Source organism: Neoarius graeffei, chromosome 22, assembly GCF_027579695.1.
Source record: "Neoarius graeffei isolate fNeoGra1 chromosome 22, fNeoGra1.pri, whole genome shotgun sequence".
In the NCBI taxonomy this organism is placed as follows: Eukaryota; Metazoa; Chordata; class Actinopteri; order Siluriformes; family Ariidae; genus Neoarius; species Neoarius graeffei.
The window spans coordinates 51,065,935-51,085,290 of NC_083590.1; the positions used below are offsets into that span (position 1 = coordinate 51,065,935).

Sequence of the window (19,356 nt, forward strand, 5' to 3'; positions counted from 1 at the left end):
TCGTCCATGTATCAAAGCATTGAGGCAAGGTAGACCCCGAAGCCGCCGCCAGGCGCCGCTAAAACCGCCATTTAGAATTTGAGCCGCCGCCAGCCAATAATTTTGTAAGCCAATTTGAGCCGCTATCTAATAAAATTTGGCTGAGCCACTAAGAATTGTGTACATCAAATAATGGGTTTATCCACATCATGAGCTACAAGAAAAGTGACACAAACATGATCAACTGTACACACTAGTAGTAACACAATAGAGACGTATAGGCATACACTGTAGAGATTTAGAACTGATATCACAGCACAGAGAGCCACCACAAGCTTGCCGTTGCGACTACCTGTCTGGCTTCCCGCCCCTCACACCGTTACCACGATACACTGGGGAACCTGGGAACCCACCCAGAGCATCAATCGACTCCGATATCGACGAGATGGCTGCATTCTTTGCCGCTGCTGAGGGAAAGTGTAAAGGTATTTTTTGTTTGTTTGTTTCACATACTTCGAGATTGATAAAAAAAAAGTACTCCACCACTCTACTTTCATCATAGTAAGATAGCTGCCAGTCCTTCACTGGTCATTGCTAGTGAGAGTAGATAGCTAGATGCCTTCCTCGAACAATCCAGATTAGCTTATTATTAGCATTGAACTACAATCTTGCTAGATTTATATTTACAATGAAGTAAGAGACCAGGGGACCTGTGGTAATTTGCTATTTATTCCCCCCATTTGTTTGATCCGTTCGCCTGGATATATGCCACACAGTGACGTCCAGCATCAGCCATTTGTAGCCATAAACATTTTGGTGGCTGCAGCAGCCATTAAGGTTTTGGCTGAGTCAGCTAGCCAGCCAATAATTTCATCAGCCAGCCATTATCCTGAAAACAAACGGCTTCGGGGTCTAAGGCAAGGTGAGAAGCATGCATTTTGTTAAGCATGTCAGTCTGGATTTCTCAATCAATTTTCTTCAAATATGGCACCCAGAATATGCTATTCTTCCCCCCTCCAAAAAAATAAAATATCCCTACCATTTTTCATTCTCAGGGTACGGCAAGTATGGGTCACGGACAAAGAAAAAGCAAACTCAGCCCCGAGTTCAGTAATGGCCCTTTTCCACTACCCTTTTTCAGCTCACTTCAGCTCGCTTCAGCTCACTTCAGCCCGACACGGTTCGCGTTTCGACTACCAAAAACCAGCACGACTCAGCTCGTTTCAGCCCTGCTTAGCCCCTAAAACTCGCACCGTTTTGGAGTGGGGCTGAAGCGAGCCAAGCCGTGCCGAGTGAGGTTGGGGGCGTGAGCAGATACTCCCCTGTGCACTGATTGGTGAGGAGGAGTGTCCTCACATGCCCACACACGCCCCGCGAGCGCGCTGGGATCTGTAAACACCGCAAACCCGGAAGAAGAAGAATTACGAATTACGAGAATTTCTGAAGCCTTATGCGCCTCGCCTCATCTATACGCTCTTGCCAGTATCTGTTGGCGTTGTCGGTGACAACAAGCCACAGCACCAAGACCAGCAACACTAACGACTCCATGTCCTCCATGTTTATTGTTTACTATTCGGGTCGTGAGACTACCGCTTAAAAGATCACTGAATCAGTGACATACAGAGCATCGTGGACGAGTTCGCGGAGCGCAAGGCTCGTCGTATGCCCTTCAAATAATGCGCGCAGTAGGCTATTGATGTTTTATTATGAGCCATGTACAGTATGTCACCTGTTTTTTTGTTTCTGAGTTACATGTTCGTTTGAAGGACTGTACAAAATAACATAGTTGCACCCCGTAGTGTTGAAATTGGTAAACACAGTGCATTCAGTGAGGTTTGCACCACCCTCCTTTTATTTCTGACTCTTCCTGTCACCGTTGCAACCTCTGAGCGCTCATTCGTATGCCCTTCAAATAATGTGCGCAGTATAGGCTATTGATGTTTTATTATGAGCCATGTACAGTATCCTAATGTTTTTTGTTTCTGAGTTACATGTTCGTTTGAAGGACTTGATGTACTAAATAACATAGTTGCACCCGGTAGTGTTGAAATTGGTAAACACCGCAGTTGCGGACATTTTGTAGCCTAAAATGATGTTATGATAAGCTTTAATAAAGGGCCCGGTCATTTGCCCCGCCCCCAGCCCGGCTCTGACTTGTTCCGCCACTGTCACTGATGTCACTGTTTGCGCTGCTTAACGACATCACGTGACGTCCACCCACTTTCGCTAACTCCACCCAATGTGTCCACCCACTTCCAGCCAGCACGGTTCAGCGCGGTTGTAGTCGAAATGCAACTCCAACAGCCCCGCTCAGCTCGACTCGGCACGGCTCAGCCGCGTTTGTAGTGGAAAAGCGGCATAAGTGACGTCAAATCAACATGGCCACCCCCAGGTTACATTGTATATACACAGGTGCTTACTTTAGATTAATCAACCTACAGACATGCTCATTTGTTAAAGCTATGATTCCGACTATACAGTTCGCCGGTTTGGTCCGAAGAGGAAAATAAATTAAGATAAAGATGGATGGCTATGTTTATCGCTCTCTCTCTCTCTCTTTTTTCCCTTTCCCCTCCCACTTCGCAGCAGTCGAAGATAACAAAAATGGCGCACGTTTAAGGAAACGTCATGACTTATTATCCCCGCCCACTTCTTTAACCCCTCCTCTTCTTCAATCTGGCTGAATGTGAGTCTGCTGACTGGCTTCAGGCTCCGAACTAAATCCGACCGGAGATATTTACCAAACGATGCGTGAAAAGGTAGAAACTACAAGCTCTATAGCTCGTTATCAACTGAAAAGGGCCCTGTATTTTCTTAGAATTACTACTACTAGGTTTTTTTTTAGAAGGACGGTCGCTTAGAAACACTGCCGAATGATCCCGAACACGAAGCAGCAGCCGACGTGGAGGTGCCGCAGCTCCGGACATAAACACTCCTGTTTTTAAAGTTTTCTTCAGAACTTTCAAACAAAATGACTCAGGATTACGGAACACGGACTATGCTGCTCGAGTGGCCTTGAAGAACTCTGGACTTTGCTTTATACAAGTTTTGTTTTTTTGTTTTTTGGCCTCGAGTTCACACCCTTTTTTGCGCTTCGTACCTGCGTTTGGCGGAAGTGAGTACCGTTATGTGAAACGCTCTCTCTTACATATACACACGAGGCAGCTGGCTCCATTCCTGAGCTACTTTGTTACTGATGAAGGGCGTGTTTTTGTTATAAAGTCTCTTTGACCTGGCCGCGCACACACACTGGCTACAAAAGTAGCCGCTTCCTTCAGCTCCCTCTCTCCTCGCAGAGTTAGCGCGCGCGTCCTCAGGGCCTGTTTAAAAGGACAGAGTTTAGATTGAGGGTTTCCTCTACTTCCGGTACTGGCTTGTGTTGATCGCCTTTTAACACAGAGAACAGAGTCTAGGTCGGTTACTATGACAACTTTTAATTATCAGGTTTAACTCGCTGCAACATGTTGTGTGAGCACTTCACCCTGCTCAGGGATGTTGTAGTGGACCCGGAGGAACATTGGGTTATTATACACCCAGTCCATCCCAATCACAGGGCTCGCCTGACTATATCACCACCCACCAAAGACGGAGGGAGAGATGATTTGTACGTTATATATTATTATATTATTTGTCAAAAGTTTGAATACCCCTACTCATTCATAGGTTCTTCTGTATTGTCTTCTACATTGAACAATATTGAAGACATCAGAACTATGAAATAACATATGGGATTATGTAAAAGTGTTAAACTAAATGTTTCATATTTTAGATTCTTCAAAGTAGCAGAGTTTACCTTTGAGGAAGCTTTGCACGCTATCCTTGACGTGCAAATGACGTCAAAGCAAAATAGAAACCCAGATGTCGGCCATGCTGGTGGATATACAAATATCCAATGCGCGGTCAAGCAACATTCTATACAAAACAGTCACGCATGCGCAAATCTGTTTTTCCATTGCTTTAAGTGTTCTTTTAGCTATGCCATATCTTTTGTGCTGTATATGGTTGTGGTCACAACTGATTTTTTTTTTTTAGAATTCCGTCCGTGATTTGGAAAGAGGAGACGAGACGAGACGAAGGGATCAGGACACTTCGTCCAGTGACCGTTTCGTCCAATAGTTGACATTCCGTCCAAAGTCTTTTTCAGACGCACTATCAGTTTTTATATTTCAGGTATTCCTGTGTTTGTGAATGAAAGCCCTGCGAGAGCACTGTGCTGCACCTAAAGATTTAGCATGATCCAGCTGGCTTTAAAAAATTAATAACTCTGCCAGCGGAGCTCACAGCGAAACCAAATTTTACAGGCACTTCTCTCTAAGCCTCCCTCTTGGGAGAAAGAGCATGGTCTCGGGTTGGTAGGACCGCGCCTCAGCCTGGGATTCATGAACGAAGCCCCCACAAGAGTGTTGCTCGGCACCTAAAGATTTAACATGATCCATACTCATTTGCTTTACAAAAATGTGTTTTGCTTCGGTCAAATTTCATTGAGAATTCCTCCTATTTTTTGAACAAACACATACCTGAAATATAAACTAAATGATAGTGCATATGAAAAAGGCTTTGGATGAAATGGTCATGGGACGAAATGACCTGTATTCGTACTTGATGGTCGGTAGATGCGTCTTATGTTCAGAAAAGCCTGACACTTTTTTTTTTTTAAATAATATGGGTCAAAACCACACATCTATCTTCGCTCAATCGTTCAAATCGTGGTAATACTGAGAAAATTCAGCATTATTTACAGACACGCTTTCAGTAGCTGCCATTCTAGTTGCTTTGTATGTCCACCATCATGACGTAGCACATTTTGATCACCTGGTTGCAAGTCATCTATTGGCATTATATTAACCAGCTTCATGAGGTAGTCACCTGGAATGCTTTTCAATTAACAGGTGTGCCTCATCAAAAGTTAATGAGTGGACTAGTTTCCTGCCTCCTTCATGCATTTGAGATCAAACAGTAAATAGCTCTATACTACAGACAATTGTAATAATCCATATTATTCTGTCCACATTCACTGGATATGAGCAATCGTGTGCTCTGATTGGTTACTCTACTACTAGGCTATCAACTCGTATACCGTGAGTAGAGAAAAACAAAATGGCGGAGCGTTTTGTTGAAACAACCAAGGACAAAATAAAAAAACTACTCGAAAGCAACCACCCCTAAAAAAAAAATTGAAAAAGCAACAAAATATGGAATAAAAGTATTTGATGGTAAGAACATTTTTTTCAATAATAATTTATAATAATAATTTTATTATTATAGCCTTTTTTTCAGAAATTGCTATCATTTTGCTGGTTTGTTTACATTCTAAGCGGAAATGATTTTGTTGGACGTTTTGTATAGTTTTTATTTGTCAAATTTGCTAAAAATAAAAATATTCTGTTTCGCAAAATCCAGCGAATGTTTGTTATTCCACTCAACCTCGTCATATATGGCTTATAGCTAACTCAGCACTGCGCACCTCGTCAGCTATCAGCTCATGTACGACTTGATTTCGTGGAATAACTGTTAATTATATCTAGAACCGCTCAATTAAGTAAAGGGAAACGACATCTATTACCTATTACTTTAAGACATGAAGGTCCATCAGTCCAGAAAATTGCAATAACTTTGAATGCATCTTCAAGTGCAGTTGCAAAAACCATCAATCAGTGCACATCCAAATCGAGCTACTGTCGGTAATCGAGCTAAGGGTCCCAGCAGGGGTGCCAGAGAAATCCAATCCTACATGCACACAAGGAAATCGAGCTATTGTGTGAGGTAACCCGAGCCACAGGTGGCGCTACACGCCCCATCGTGTTGGTACACTTCCGGTTGTCGTCATGAAGAAGAGCTATTCAAGAGTATAAACAAAGTTATCAGTTCCGTGTTCACAAAGTTATCTGTTCCGTGTTCTCTTCTGCTGCTCGCTACTACTACTGTTGTCATGCCGACCGAGGCTGTTGTGTTTCTCGCTTGTGGTCTCGTCACTCGTCACTTCCGGAAGGGGCAGTGCTGAAGTAAGTAGCTCGACTACGTAGCTCGATAGGGTTTACATGCACTAAGTAGCTCGGCTACAATCGCATAATCTAGGTCGCGTAGCTCGATTACAAGAAATCCAGTTCGGTTCGATTTCAGCCGAGCTAAGGTGTTTCCATGGCATTTAGAACTTCGATTTCAGTCGAACTACGGCAGAAATTCGATTTTCTCTATGTGCATGTAAACGCACTGATTGATGAAACTCACTCTAGCTCTCATGAGGATTGTCCCAGGAAAGTAAGACCATGACTTACCTCTACTGCAGAGCAGTGTTGTAGTTGAGTCAATAAACTTCGAGTCTGAGTCCAGTCTCGAGTCCCCAGTGTTTGAGTCAAGTCCAAGTCATTAAAGGATATATGCAGAACCTTTATTTTTAAATACATTTCTGAGTGCACTATCTGAGTATCTCCATCCTTGACTCTTCTATGTTGCATAAATGGGAATTTAAATATATATTTTTGAGAGTTAAAATCGACCGCAAAGTTGGCATTCGAGCTGCCCTGCTGAGCTAGCCATCCCTGAGTGTGTGATGTCACAGCACTAACCGGTTTTAAGGGCAAGGCCTTTTACAGCTATAGACCAAAGTCATACAAATAAAAATTTGTGGTGAAAGTAAGAAATACTGTTACCAACTTCCTAAACTGAGACTGATTTGACTTCATTGATTGTGGGCTGACTCTCATTAAAACAGGATAAGGTGTTATAACTTATTCAACATACATGTACATGCATGCATTTTCACTGATAAAATGTCAAAGGCTAATTAAATAATCAGATGAACTGAGACAATCACATTCTGAAGCAAATTAAATAATCTTATACCGGTAACTTAAATACACAATACAAGTTACGTGTATTAATCTAAATGCAGGTAAACGAGATTTTTTTTTTTTTTTAATCCAAATGAGAGTCGGAGCTTACCCGTCTGTGTTCTCACTTCTTGAAGGCCGATCTTGTGGCCAATTGTTTTGAAACTATCTGACTTTTAGTTGTTTGTTCAGTTCTCCGTTCATTCGCTAAAACCCGGGACGGAACAGGATGTCACTGGTTTTAGCAACAACCGCAGGGAGGTCACTGCCCGAGCGATATGTCCCGTTCCGTCCCGGGTTTTAGCAACAACCCTTGGCTCACTCTGGGAAAACTGGTGCAACTAAACTCGCTTTCCTTTTCATAAAATAAATACTTTCCTTTTCTTGTAGTTTTATTTAATTGTTGGTACTGCACCCTCTTTCAATATGGGGTTATAGCCAACGCTCCTCAACAGATCAGAGGTCTCGTACGAGTCTTCAGTAAAATGTGCAGAGCAGAAGAGAGACCACTTCATAGGCGCCCAATGTGCCCATGAACTTCTCGCAAAACGTGTCCAAATCTTTGCAGTTTGAACATTCTTGGGCCATGGATGCAAAGTAAATCTGCCAGCAACACATCTACATGGCATAGCGATAAATTTGTTCAAAATGGAGGATCGGCATTGCAGTCAGCTCTGTGTTTTAATATAGACCCTTTTCACTCACGTGACCTTCGTAAACGCGACCGCCATTTTGGACATGAAGAAATAACGGTTTATGGCACAGACCCTTTCGGTTCTCGCTCATCTAGCTGCTACAATGACTGCTTAGACTGCAACAATAATACCTAACACACATTTAAGTATCCGTCGTAAAGACGTGAAACTCGTCGAGTGACGAGTGTGTTCATTGATAAGCTAACACAATCTAAAAGTAGACATACCATCACACTGCCCTGGCGCTGTGTACAGTTTACCTTCTATGGTTTGTGCACTCACTATTTGCCATTACTTTCTCCAACCCAGTGTTCGAACTATGCCGATATTTTCGGGGGGGGGGGTCCCTTTTTTCCCCTTGGGGGGTGCTTGCGCTTGTCTCAGAGCGCGGATCTCCAAACATACGAGAAGCCTATCTTGCGCACATATCACGCGGACTCCACACACGCATCGCGTCTGAAATCATAACTCATCAGGGGAAATCGTGTCCGCATTGGCATGTTCAAAATACAACCTCGCGTCAACAATGATGCCACACGCAAGAAAAAAAAAAACAGTCAGGCTACTCAACACATCTGATCCACAGCAGCACCAAAGCATCACTGGAAATCATGTCAACAACCAATCTTCCATTTCAACACGCGTCAACAAACAAATGGCACCACAAACATGAACGAATCGGTCAGGCTACCGATTCCAAACCCACAGCAGACGAATAATTAAATGCATCTTGCCTTAAAGCAGAATCGACCACAAAGGAAGTCTGTTGGCACACTTCCTTTCTACTAGTTTGTGTCCCCAACCTGGCAGCAGCAGTCGTCGTCATATCGGTTTATTTTATCTTTGATGTAAACACAACACTTCGGATATGCAAATGCTTCCCGTTACACACGATTGCTATGTCAATAAACATCATTTTGCCAATATTTTAGAGACCATCCATCTTCTCTGTCGGTCAGCATCTGTCGTGATCCGATAACATGATAAATCTTGCCTTGTGTGTTGGTCACTACATCCAGGTGCACAACAATATAATGGCATGATGGAAGTCTTGCTGAAAGTAAAAACTTTCTTTGATGGCTATATTCCTTTCGATGCTTCGCCGTCGTTCCTCGTTGTTGGCTGTGGTAGACTACTGGTAGTTCATGTCCAAAATGGCGGCCGCGTTTGTCGTGACGTCACGTGGGAAGGGTCTATAGCGGAAATGACGATGAGACCAATAGACTTCCTGCTGTGACGTTACGGACGTCAAGGTCATTCACTCAGACCACTACCTATATAGATCACTTTAATCGTAAAAATTACTATATTAGATTTGTTAACGCTTAAAACTATTCCTGTGCCATTCTTGAGGTCTCAAGGCATTTATAAATGAAAGTGAGGCCATGGCTCTGCGTATATGCTCTAAAGAAAATTTCGAGTCAAGACCAAGACTCCAACTGCACCATTTGACTGGGCATATCAGGTGAAAATGCAAATTCAATCCAAATCGCTTAAACTGGTTGCATTGAATTCAGAAGTGATTGCAGAACAACATACTTTTTACAGAATTAAAATGTTTATCTGTTCTTGAAATATACTATTCAAAAAAAGTAGGGGATATTGGATTTACAAGTAGAATGAAATGCAGATCATGAGGTCAGGAAGGAAACAAATGACAGAAAAACATTAAGGTAACATTTGTCAATTTATTCGAAACCCTGTGTACAGTCAGTAAAGGACAGATTCTCCAGAATAAGGGTCAACACAAACACAGGGTCACACAGCAAATTTACCACCATTTTGAAACCGAGTCAGTAGCGGGTAAAACCCCCTCGGCGTGGCATACTCCTAACGAGACGTCCCAGGTCATTTTGGGGAATGTTATTCCATTCCTGTTGCAATGCTGCAGCAAGTTCTTGGACATTGGCAGGAGGTTGTTGACGTTGGCGTAGCTGCTGTCCAAGCATGTCCCAGACATGCTCGATGGGGGGAAAGGTCCGGACTGAGTGCTGGCCATGGTAATCTGGTGATATTCTGCTGCTGGAGGTAATCTGTAACGATCCTGGCCCTATGACATCAGGCATTGTCATCTTGGAAAATGAAACGGCGGCCATAACGACGTGCAAACGGCACAACATGGGGTGCCAAGATGTTGTCCCGGTAGTACTGCCCTGTGACACGTCCAGCAACAACATGCAAGTCTGTTCTGCCGGCAGCAGTGATGCCTCCCCACACCATTACAGAGCCACCCCCATACGGATCCTGTCTAATGACGTTAACGTCATGGAAACGTTCGTTACGTCGGCGCCAAACCCTCCTGCGTCTGTCCAGGAAGTCCACAGTGAACCTCGACTCATCTGAGAACATTACGTGGCTCCATTGGCGATTATCCCAGCACTGATGATGACGACACCATTGGAGTCTGGCCCTAATATGACGATCCCTCAAACAGGGAATGACACGAGGACGTCGGGCGTGTAAGTGAAATCTGTGCAGTCGATTCCTGATGGTCTGGCCACTCACTACCAAGCCAGTATCCCTTTGAAGTTGAGACCTTATCTGATTTGCTGTTACCATACGATTTCTCAAGGCAATAGTGCGGATGAATCTGTCCTGAGCCTGAGTTGTTGCCCTTGGTCGACCGGATCGTGGTCTATCCTGAACAGACCCTGTAGCACGATGTCTGGACCATAATCTGCTGATGACAGACTGGGAAACATTCAATGCTCTTGCCACAACGACCTGTCTTGTGCCAACCTGTAGCATGCCAAGGGCACGTAACCTCTCATCCTGTGTTAGATGGCGCATGGTCTCTGTTTAATTAACGACTTCAACCACTGATAATCTGATGCTTTCTCTTCAAAATCTTCCTTTGGAGTGGCTCTAACCTTCCAATTCAGAGTCATGCAAATTTGTGGCACGACCCCCTTGATCATCAGTAGCATCCCATGCTGATCATGAGTGTCATTGATGTGTTTGGGTGATGAATTTCTTTGGAAATGCTTCCTCAGTAAGGAACTATACAACATGCTTTCGTATCCCTTTGTATATGTGAAAATTTGGATCTCAAAATAAAATATCCCCTACTTTTTTTGAATAGTACCGTATTTTCCGGACTATACGTCGCTCCGGAGTTTAAGTCGCATCAGCCAAAAAATGCATTATGAAGACGAAAAAAACATGTATACGTCGCACCGGACTATAAGTCGCACTTTTTTGAAGGGTTATTCTATCCATAGAATCTGTGATTGTATCTGATAAGCAGCGCGTGGTTACTGCACGACTGCATCGTTTATTTAATAAACGAACAGCTGAGCAGTGATAACGTGCCCTTTGCTCTGTAAGTAGCCTAGTCTGATTATTTTAAATATCTACTACTATCTTTAATACTATCACTATCGTTATTACTAATAGCCTATATTATTATTATAACTAATATTAGTAGCCTATTACTGATGCATTAATCAGTTTGCTTTTAGATTATTTTTACCGGTAGGGCTTATTATCGCCCCATGGCTCTTTCATCTTTGTTATTAAAGCTGTAGTCATCATCGAGGAGAGTCATTCTTCATTTTTGTCGAATTTTATTTCATTAAATCTGAGGTCAAGTAGGCTATAGGTATATCATCTCCAAAGACAACCGTCTAGTGAAAAAAAAAAAAACAACAACCGCTTTTAAATCCCCTACTTAAATCCTTAAAAAGAGTAATTTAACTCATGTCTTGTGTGATCTGATCTCCAATGGTGAAATAAACCGGTTGTGATATGAGTAGTCTGTTATTTTAGAAGATAAATTTAATATATAATTTAATATATAGCCTAATAAAATTTTTTTATAACATATCACGACATATTACTGTCTGTAACTGCTCGTCACTAAAGCGTTTTCTAAGATCATAATGTCTGATATTATTTTTTTTTTACACACACAATAAGCACGTGTGCGTAAAGTTATAGTAAACCACCCCCCACCTTTTTTTTTTTTTTTTTTGAAGTCGCCGGACCCACCCACCTCCTGCGTTCCGGGACCTCCCACTTCACAAATTAAGCACTGCCTAAAATCATTACATAACTTATTTAAATAACTATAGGCCTATCATTAATAATAAAACACAGGTCAATCAAGTTTATCAAGCTGATGATTTCACTCCAAATCAGCAAATCCATTGAATTCCTCATCCTCGGTGTCGCTTCTGAACAACTCTGCCAACTCCAGCGGCAGACGAAGCGCCGTTTCCTCTTCTTCTGCGTGGCTGTCGTCAGACTCAGCATCAGCTCCAGTTATTCCGCGGTGAAAAAAAAAAAAAAAAAAAATATATATATATATATATATATATATATATATATATATATATATATACGTCGCACTGGAGTATAAGTCGCATGGCCAGCCGAACCATGAAAAAAAAGTGCGACTTATAGTCCGAAAAATACGGTATATTACAAATAAAAGATTGAAAAAATGGCTTTTTAGATATTTTCAATTTTCAGAAAACCGGTGTAATATTATGCATTCAGGTAACGGTACAAAATGGGCCTCATTAATGAATAAGATCAAATGTTTTCTCTTTAACTCCCCCCCCCCCCCCCCCCCCCCCCAAGATATTTACATGGAAATTGGCATAGATGGTGGTATACCGAATACAGAGTTAAAAATTAGTAAAAACCAGTTATGCAAATTTAGTTTTTAATGACTATTAATTATGCTAATTTGGTAAAGACATTAAATTGGTACACTCACTTCAAAGTTTCACCAAATGGCTTTATTTGTACAATAAAAAGCTGATCTTAACTCTCATTTATACATAGCAAAGAAGGAGAAATCAGTGTTAATTATAATTGTTGTTGTCCATCGCAAACAATGATAACAGTCATTGTCCCAGAGGGATGTTTCCTTTGGTGGCTGTGCAAGCCAGTCTTGGAGCGGCATAGTTTTCCGCAAACATTATAAGAGAAGGCACCATCAGTGGATAGTTTGCTGCTGTACTTTTTTGAGTGCAACAAACAGGGCTGCTGCAAAATACAGTATAAAAAGCTCAGGAGCCAATACATCCCCTTTTTTCACTCCAGTTGTGACTGGGAAGGAGTGAGACGTTGTTCCATCTACTTTGATCTGCACTTGCATATCATTGTGGAGTTGTCTTACAATGTTGGTAAACTTTTGTGGACAGCCGAGTCTGTGTGGCACTTGCCACAATGTTTCTCTGCTTACCGAATCAAATGCCTTTGTCAGATCGATAAAGGCCATAAATAACTCACGGTTTTGTTCTGTGCACTTCTCTTGCATTTGTTGTAGTGTAAAGACCATGTTGACCGTACCTTGGTTTGGTTGAAAACCATACTGGTTTTCTGGTATGAAGATCCTAGATATTGATTTGGTCACCCTGTTTAATAGAATTCTTGTGAGAATTTTCCCAGCAGAGGATAAGAGATATGCCTCTGTATGAGTTGCGATCAGATCTCGGCCCTTTTCCCTTGTAAAGTGGTATAAGAAGAGCATTCTTTAAATCTGGTGGTACGACTTCAGTTTTCCAGATACAGTGAAAAAAGGGAGTCAGCACATCAGAAGCAACATTGCCAATGGCTTTGTAGACCTCTGCAGGGATTTTATCAGGCCTGGCAGCCTTTCATGCTGTTTGTTGCTTGATCGCTTGTAGAACTTCTGAAGCAGTCGGTGGTTCCTGCATACCAGGGGTCGAAATTAAGCATGTGCCGACGGACATGGGCAAGTCATTCTCATACTCGGGCAACAATAAAATTATCACTAGTTGTCCATCGGACAGCTGTGTTTGAATGTCTATTTTACCAAGTGTGGCAGCGGGGGCGTGGTCAAGCGTCGGTCTGTGACCGGAGGGCGGAGTCAGGGAAGGTAAGTGGCAGAATCACTGCACCTGATGTTGATTAACGTGTGTTTGTGTGTCTTCCCCAGTGACCGCGCCCTATTTAAGGAGAGAGCGAGAGCAGAGGAGAGCTCTCTCCCCGAACCAGACACCTGATGTGTGCGCGCGCGTGTCTGTCTGGATGTATGTTTGAGAGACCACTGAAAAGTGTATAAAAATAAAAGGGTTACGAAACTCAGTTCTGGCCTGTTGTCTTCTGTGCTCCTCCTACGAACTGCCACAGTGGTGCCGAAACCCGGGGCGTGGAGCGCAGATGACGACGGCAGGCCAGAACTGAGTCTCGCTCTCTCCTTAAATAGGGCGCGGTCACTGGGGAAGACATACAAAAACACGTTAATCAACATCAGGTGCAGTGATTCTGCCACTTACCTTCCCTGACTCCACCCTCCAGTCACAGACCGCCGCTTGACCACGCCCCCGCTGCCACACCAAGAAAAATTAAGTTGTTGTGATTCCTAACAAACAGAACGAAAACTTTTTATTTTTCCCGTCTTCTCTTTCATTTGTCCTTGACTTTGGTTCGTTGCGGTAGTTGACGCTTCCATTCGCGAGATGGCGCTACATGATATTATGATTATTCACACGAGGCACCACCTGTCACGCAGGCTAGAACGAATGAAGCGTCTCACACATGGCTGCTTCAAACAACTGCGAGGATGCTGAGGTAACACATGAGTGTTAACATATAACACATGAGTGTTGTAACTTTATTTCTATCAATCAGTAATCAAACAATGGCAAAACAAGTTGAAATATTTTATTGCATACTCTAATATACATCCAGATTGCTTTTTATGCAAATTACTTACAAAAAAGTAGGGCAACTGATGCATGCATGCGGGCAAGTAAATTTTTGGAGTTGGTTGCCCTGAGGGCAAGTACATTCAAAAGTTCATTTCGACCCCTGCATACTTGTCACTATAGGAGATTATGGCAGATGTTGGATAATGTTGCTGTCCACAGAGGTAGACCAGTTTAGCACTCCATGGAAATGTTCCACTAATCTCCCACTGATACCATATTTTTCTCTTATTAGTTCAGAGCCATCAGAAGATAGGAGCGGATGTTGTCCACCAGTCTTCGGTCCATAAATCAACCTAACTGCAGAATAGCAGTTTCTCAAGTCGTTGCTCCTTGCATATTCTTGTATCTTGCAAGGCTTCTTCAAATACCAAGCATCTTTCGCAGCTTGCACTGGGTTTTGGCCTTTGCTTGGCACCACCTGTTGTGGTGTAGTGTGGTGCTATTGTTTAGATATGTCGTAAGCAACTCTTTGCTCACTCAGCAGCGCTTGTACGTCTTCCTCGTCATAATTATAAAATATGCATAAATAAGCACTGAATGTCATTCACATCTACCATTATCAAAATAAAGTAATAAAAGAATATTTCTAATACCCTCTTTGTGCTCTGTAGGCCTTTGTATTTCTCAAAAGTAGGGCCTATTAGTGTTTATTTTGATTAATATTCACAGCTTTCACGGCCAACCTCAAAAAAACTGTGAGAGCCACATCCAATAAACAATTCCAATTAATTGAATTGAAATTGACCCTTGTATTTCTGACTTCTGGTTTTTAAAATCTCCTTCCGACCACTAAGATCAATATTTTTCATCAAAACAACTCCAGTTATATTCTAAAATAGTTATTTAGTTACATGAATCAGTTTGGTTTGAAAAAATAAGTAGGTAAAGCTATGAAAATTCCCTTCAAAGTCTCCCGTGAAGCATAACATCAAAACTTGCTGACGGAAAATTTTGCTGAATACTTCATCAGAAACGGTGAGAGCGAGAGAACATCCCTATAAAAGTGATCTGATGGATATTCATGAGTAATCCAGTTGGAAACCGATCAGAAGAGAGCGAGCCTGAACGCTTTTCCCTGACTGAAAAAGCACCGGCAGTTTCCCAATGTCATGTGAGCAGAGTTTTTACTGTGTTATACCAACTTTAACCTGCCGTTACTCCCAAAGTACTGAACAGATCTTAACCAGATAAAAAGCAGAGATTATATAAGCTTTTTAATGATTGTATTCATGATAGAAAATATTCAAGAGTTAAGCAGTGACAGATTTGGAAACTTAAATGAGCGTCTACATGCACAATTTTCACAGCACAGCGTCTGATATGATGAATTTGACGGTCACTGTTGCTGCCTTTCTGTGCAACCGTGTATGGCGCGTACATGAGTCTGCTTGGCACGCGCACTGTCCAGAGCGTGCCCAAGAGTCTCTCTGATGCATGTGCTAAGGTGCGCAGGTGTGACACTCTTGCATTGAAGTCGTCCAAAAATTAATGTAGACATAAATATTTTATGCCAAATTATTATGGCATGTTGCAAAAAAATAAAGAAAAAAAATCAGAGTCCTCACCTCCAATTTATGAGTCCTTGTGCAGTTAATGCATGAGTCCAAGTCATCAGTGCTCAAGTCCAAGTCAAGTCACGAGTCCTTAAAATTTGGGCACAAGTTGGACTCGAGTCAGAGTCCTGGACTCGAGTACTCCAAGCCTGCTGCAGAGGATAAGTTTATTAGCCTCAAACATCACCAGTTAACATCACCTCAGATTAGAGCCTACATGAACGCTTCAGAGTTCAAGTAGCAAGCACGTCTCAGCATCAGCTGTTTGGAGGAGATGGTGTGAATCAGGCCTTCATGGTTGAATTGCTGCAAGGAAACCATCGTTGAGGGAGGCCAATAAGACATACCAAACATGGTGACACTGGATGCTTTGAATCCTAAGCAATGCCTTTTTATTTTTATTTACATTCCATCTTCCATCCCACAGGCCCCCAAGTTCTAAAATGTCTTCTTCCTGTTCTTACTCTTTATCAGTGGTTTCCATACTGTTCTATGTTGATCTGGTGTCACTTGGTGAACTCGGTGTGGGTGTTGGACACCATCCTGAGTTTACAAGTAGGAATTCCAAGTTAAGGGGGCTTTTTTTGTTGTTGAAATTCTGAATTGGGGGTTTTCGTTGAACGCAGCATTAATGAGTTCTTGTCAGAGGTGTTGATCAGTTACCATGGCTTGGTAAGCTCACAGTTAACATAGCTAGTGTGTGTGTTCTTTGTAGTTGGGACTGAATTTGTTTTGGGGGGCAAATCCTCTGTTTGAACAGGCACACTATGCCGTGCTGGTTCTGTTCCATGGAAATTGCAGGTTTACCCAGCATTAATGTTTGTAGTATGTAATAATATACTGTCTTCCGATACAAAGCCTTGTAGTGCAGTTCAGTACACTGTTCTCCAGTTAATGAATAGGGCTGGGTGAAGATTAAAATGTGAGCACGCTCACGTCGTTACTAAAACTGGCTGAGCCCGAATGGTCAAGCTCAGTCCATGATCCAAGCATTTAATTTGTGCAACAAAATAAATGAGGGGCGGCACGGTGGTGTAGTGGTTAGCGCTGTCGCCTCACAGCAAGAAGGTCGGGTTCGAGCCCCATGGCCGGCGAGGGCCTTTCTGTGTGGAGTTTGCATGTTCTCCCTGTGTCCATGTGGGTTTCCTCCGGGTGCTCCGGTTTCCCCCACAGTCCAAAGACATGCAGGTTAGGTTAACTGGTGACTCTAAATTGACCGTAGGTGTGAGTGTGAATGGTTGTCTGTGGTGGGGTTTACATTAGACCGTATCAGCGGATCATCAGATTAACGTTTTTAAAACGATTAGCGTGCACACAGCAACACCAATACACGGATACGCTCGGCTCCGCAGGCATCCTGCGCTCCAAATCACTCCGCCCTGAACAGCGAGTGCCCTCTGGAGGGTGCGCACTCCGGCCCTGCGCAGCTCACAGAGCGTGCGAGTATAGCGCACGAGCAGTGATTCGGGACTGAGCCGCTGTGTGTGTGATCCAGTGCATGTCGGGCATGCGCGTCACTTACCACTTGCAAGTGGAAGGATGGCAAGCCTAAAGACAATCATAACTACACAATGGGCAGTATTTGCATCAGTATTTGCAGTATTTTCATACTTTTATACTCTTTAATGAAAGGTGATACAAGGCGGAAGTCCGCGCCGTTTTTTCAGCAGTCGCGTCACATGACCAATGCCAGCGAATCAGGAAGGTGGATGTCACAGTGACGTTGTCCAATGACGACGCCAGCTAGAGCTCAGCACAGCGTATCCGCGTATTCTCAATGTTTACACAGCACCGGACCACACACGATCTGGATTGAATACGTGGACCCTGGCGGATTCCCGTTTCCAGGCGTTTTAATATAAACGGACAGTGCATCCGCAAAGAAAACGAGACAGATACGGTCTAATGTAAACTTGGCCTGTGTCTATGTGTCAGCCCTGTGATGACCTGGCGAATTGTCCAGGGTGTACCCCGCCTCTCGCCTGTAGTCAGCTGGGATATGGCTCCAGCTTGCCTGCGACCCTGTAGAACAGGATAAAGCGGCTAGAGATAATGAGATGAGATGAAAATAAATGAGCACTTCTTCGTCTGTCCAGTGAAGGCTTTCTTCTGGAGACAACACAAATAGCAAAGACTTGCCTTAGTTTACTAGCTAACGTCATTCACCTTTAGGCACGGTTAATCAGTCCATGTCTCATTTCCTCTTTTGAAGATTAAAAATATCTCATCTCATTATCTCTAGCCGCTTTATCCTTCTACAGGGTCACAGGCAAGCTGGAGCCTATCCAGCTGACTACGGGTGAAAGGCGGGGTACACCCTGACAAGTCGCCAGGTCATCACAGGGCTGACACATAGACACAGACAACCATTCACACTCACATTCACACCTATGCTCAATTTAGAGTCACCAGTTAACCTAACCTGCATGTCTTTGGACTGTGGGGGAAACCGGAGCACCCGGAGGAAACCCACGCGGACACGGGGGAGAACATGCAAACTCCACACAGAAAAGCCCTCGCCGGCCACGGGGCTCGAACCCAGGACCTTCTTGCTGTGAGGCGACAGCGCTAACCACTACACCACCGTGCCGCCCCAGATTAAAAATATATTTTTAAATTTGATTCTTTAGAAAGTAAATCTTTTCTCTCTGAAACAATCAGCACAATCTCCTCACCTTCATCCTGTCATGAAAATGCACAGTTGTTGATCTGATGGGTAATTGGGTCTGATGTTCCAGGCAGTTGGTCAGACGCTGCAGAAGGATTGATTGATATTCTGAGTAAAAATCTAATGTATTCCAGTTGTGTTTTATAAGCAGTACTCTGGGTATAAACTCTACATCACCCAAGATGATGCTGTCCGACTTCTTGCTGTTGGCTACAAAGTGAAATTAAAATAAGCCTAGGCCTGAAATTAGGTTCCCATTAGGGAAATGTATCTATAAGTAAACCATCTTCACAGAGGTGCTTCTTCTTTCTTTCTTTCTTTCTTCTTTCTTTCCTTCTTTCTTTCTTTCTTTCTTTCTTTCTTTCTTTCTTTCTTTCTTTCTTTCTTTCTTTCTTTCTTTCTTTCTTTCTTTCTTTCTTTCTTTCTTTCTTCTTTCTTTCTTTCTTTCTTTCTTTCTTTCTTTCTTTCTTTCTTTCTTTCTTTCTTTCTTTCTTTCTTTCTTTCTTTCTTTCTTTCTTTTCTTTCTTTCTTTCTTTCTTTCTTTCTTTCTTTCTTTCTTTCTTTCTTTCTTCTTTCTTTCTTTCTTTCTTTCTTTCTTTCTTTCTTTCTTTCTTTCTTTCTTTCTTTCTTTTCTTCTTCTTTCTTTCTTTCTTTCTTTCTTTCTTTCTTTCTTTCTTTCTTTCTTTCTTTCTTTCTTTCTTTCTTCTTTCTTTCTTTCTTCTTCTTTCTTTCTTTCTTTCTTTCTTTCTTTCTTTCTTTCTTTCTTTCTTCTTTCTTTCTTTCTTTCTTTCTTTCTTTCTTCTTTCTTTCTTTCTTTCTTTCTTTTCTTTCTTTCTTTCTTTCTTTCTTTCTTTCTTTCTTTCTTTCTTTCTTTCTTTCTTTCTTTCTTTCTTTCTTTCTTTCTTTCTTTCTTTCTTTCTTTCTTTCTTTCTTTCTTTCTTTCTT

General features: G+C 42.5%; 1 protein-coding gene across 6 annotated transcripts in view; it reads left to right on the forward strand.

Annotated features, from left to right (window-relative positions):
• Window positions 1-2,632: 2,632 nt before the first annotated feature.
• cers2a (ceramide synthase 2a) overlaps window positions 2,633-19,356 on the forward strand; it is a 111,179-nt gene continuing 94,455 nt past the window's right edge. For 3 of the 6 annotated variants that reach the window (XM_060904942.1, XM_060904940.1, XM_060904941.1), the window contains exon 1: window positions 2,633-3,094. The gene's annotated coding sequence lies outside the window, so the exon portion shown is untranslated. Of the gene's footprint in view, window positions 3,095-4,054; window positions 4,585-19,356 lie in introns of those variants that run through there. The other 3 variants (XM_060904935.1, XM_060904936.1, XM_060904937.1) reach the window with 2 other exon arrangements.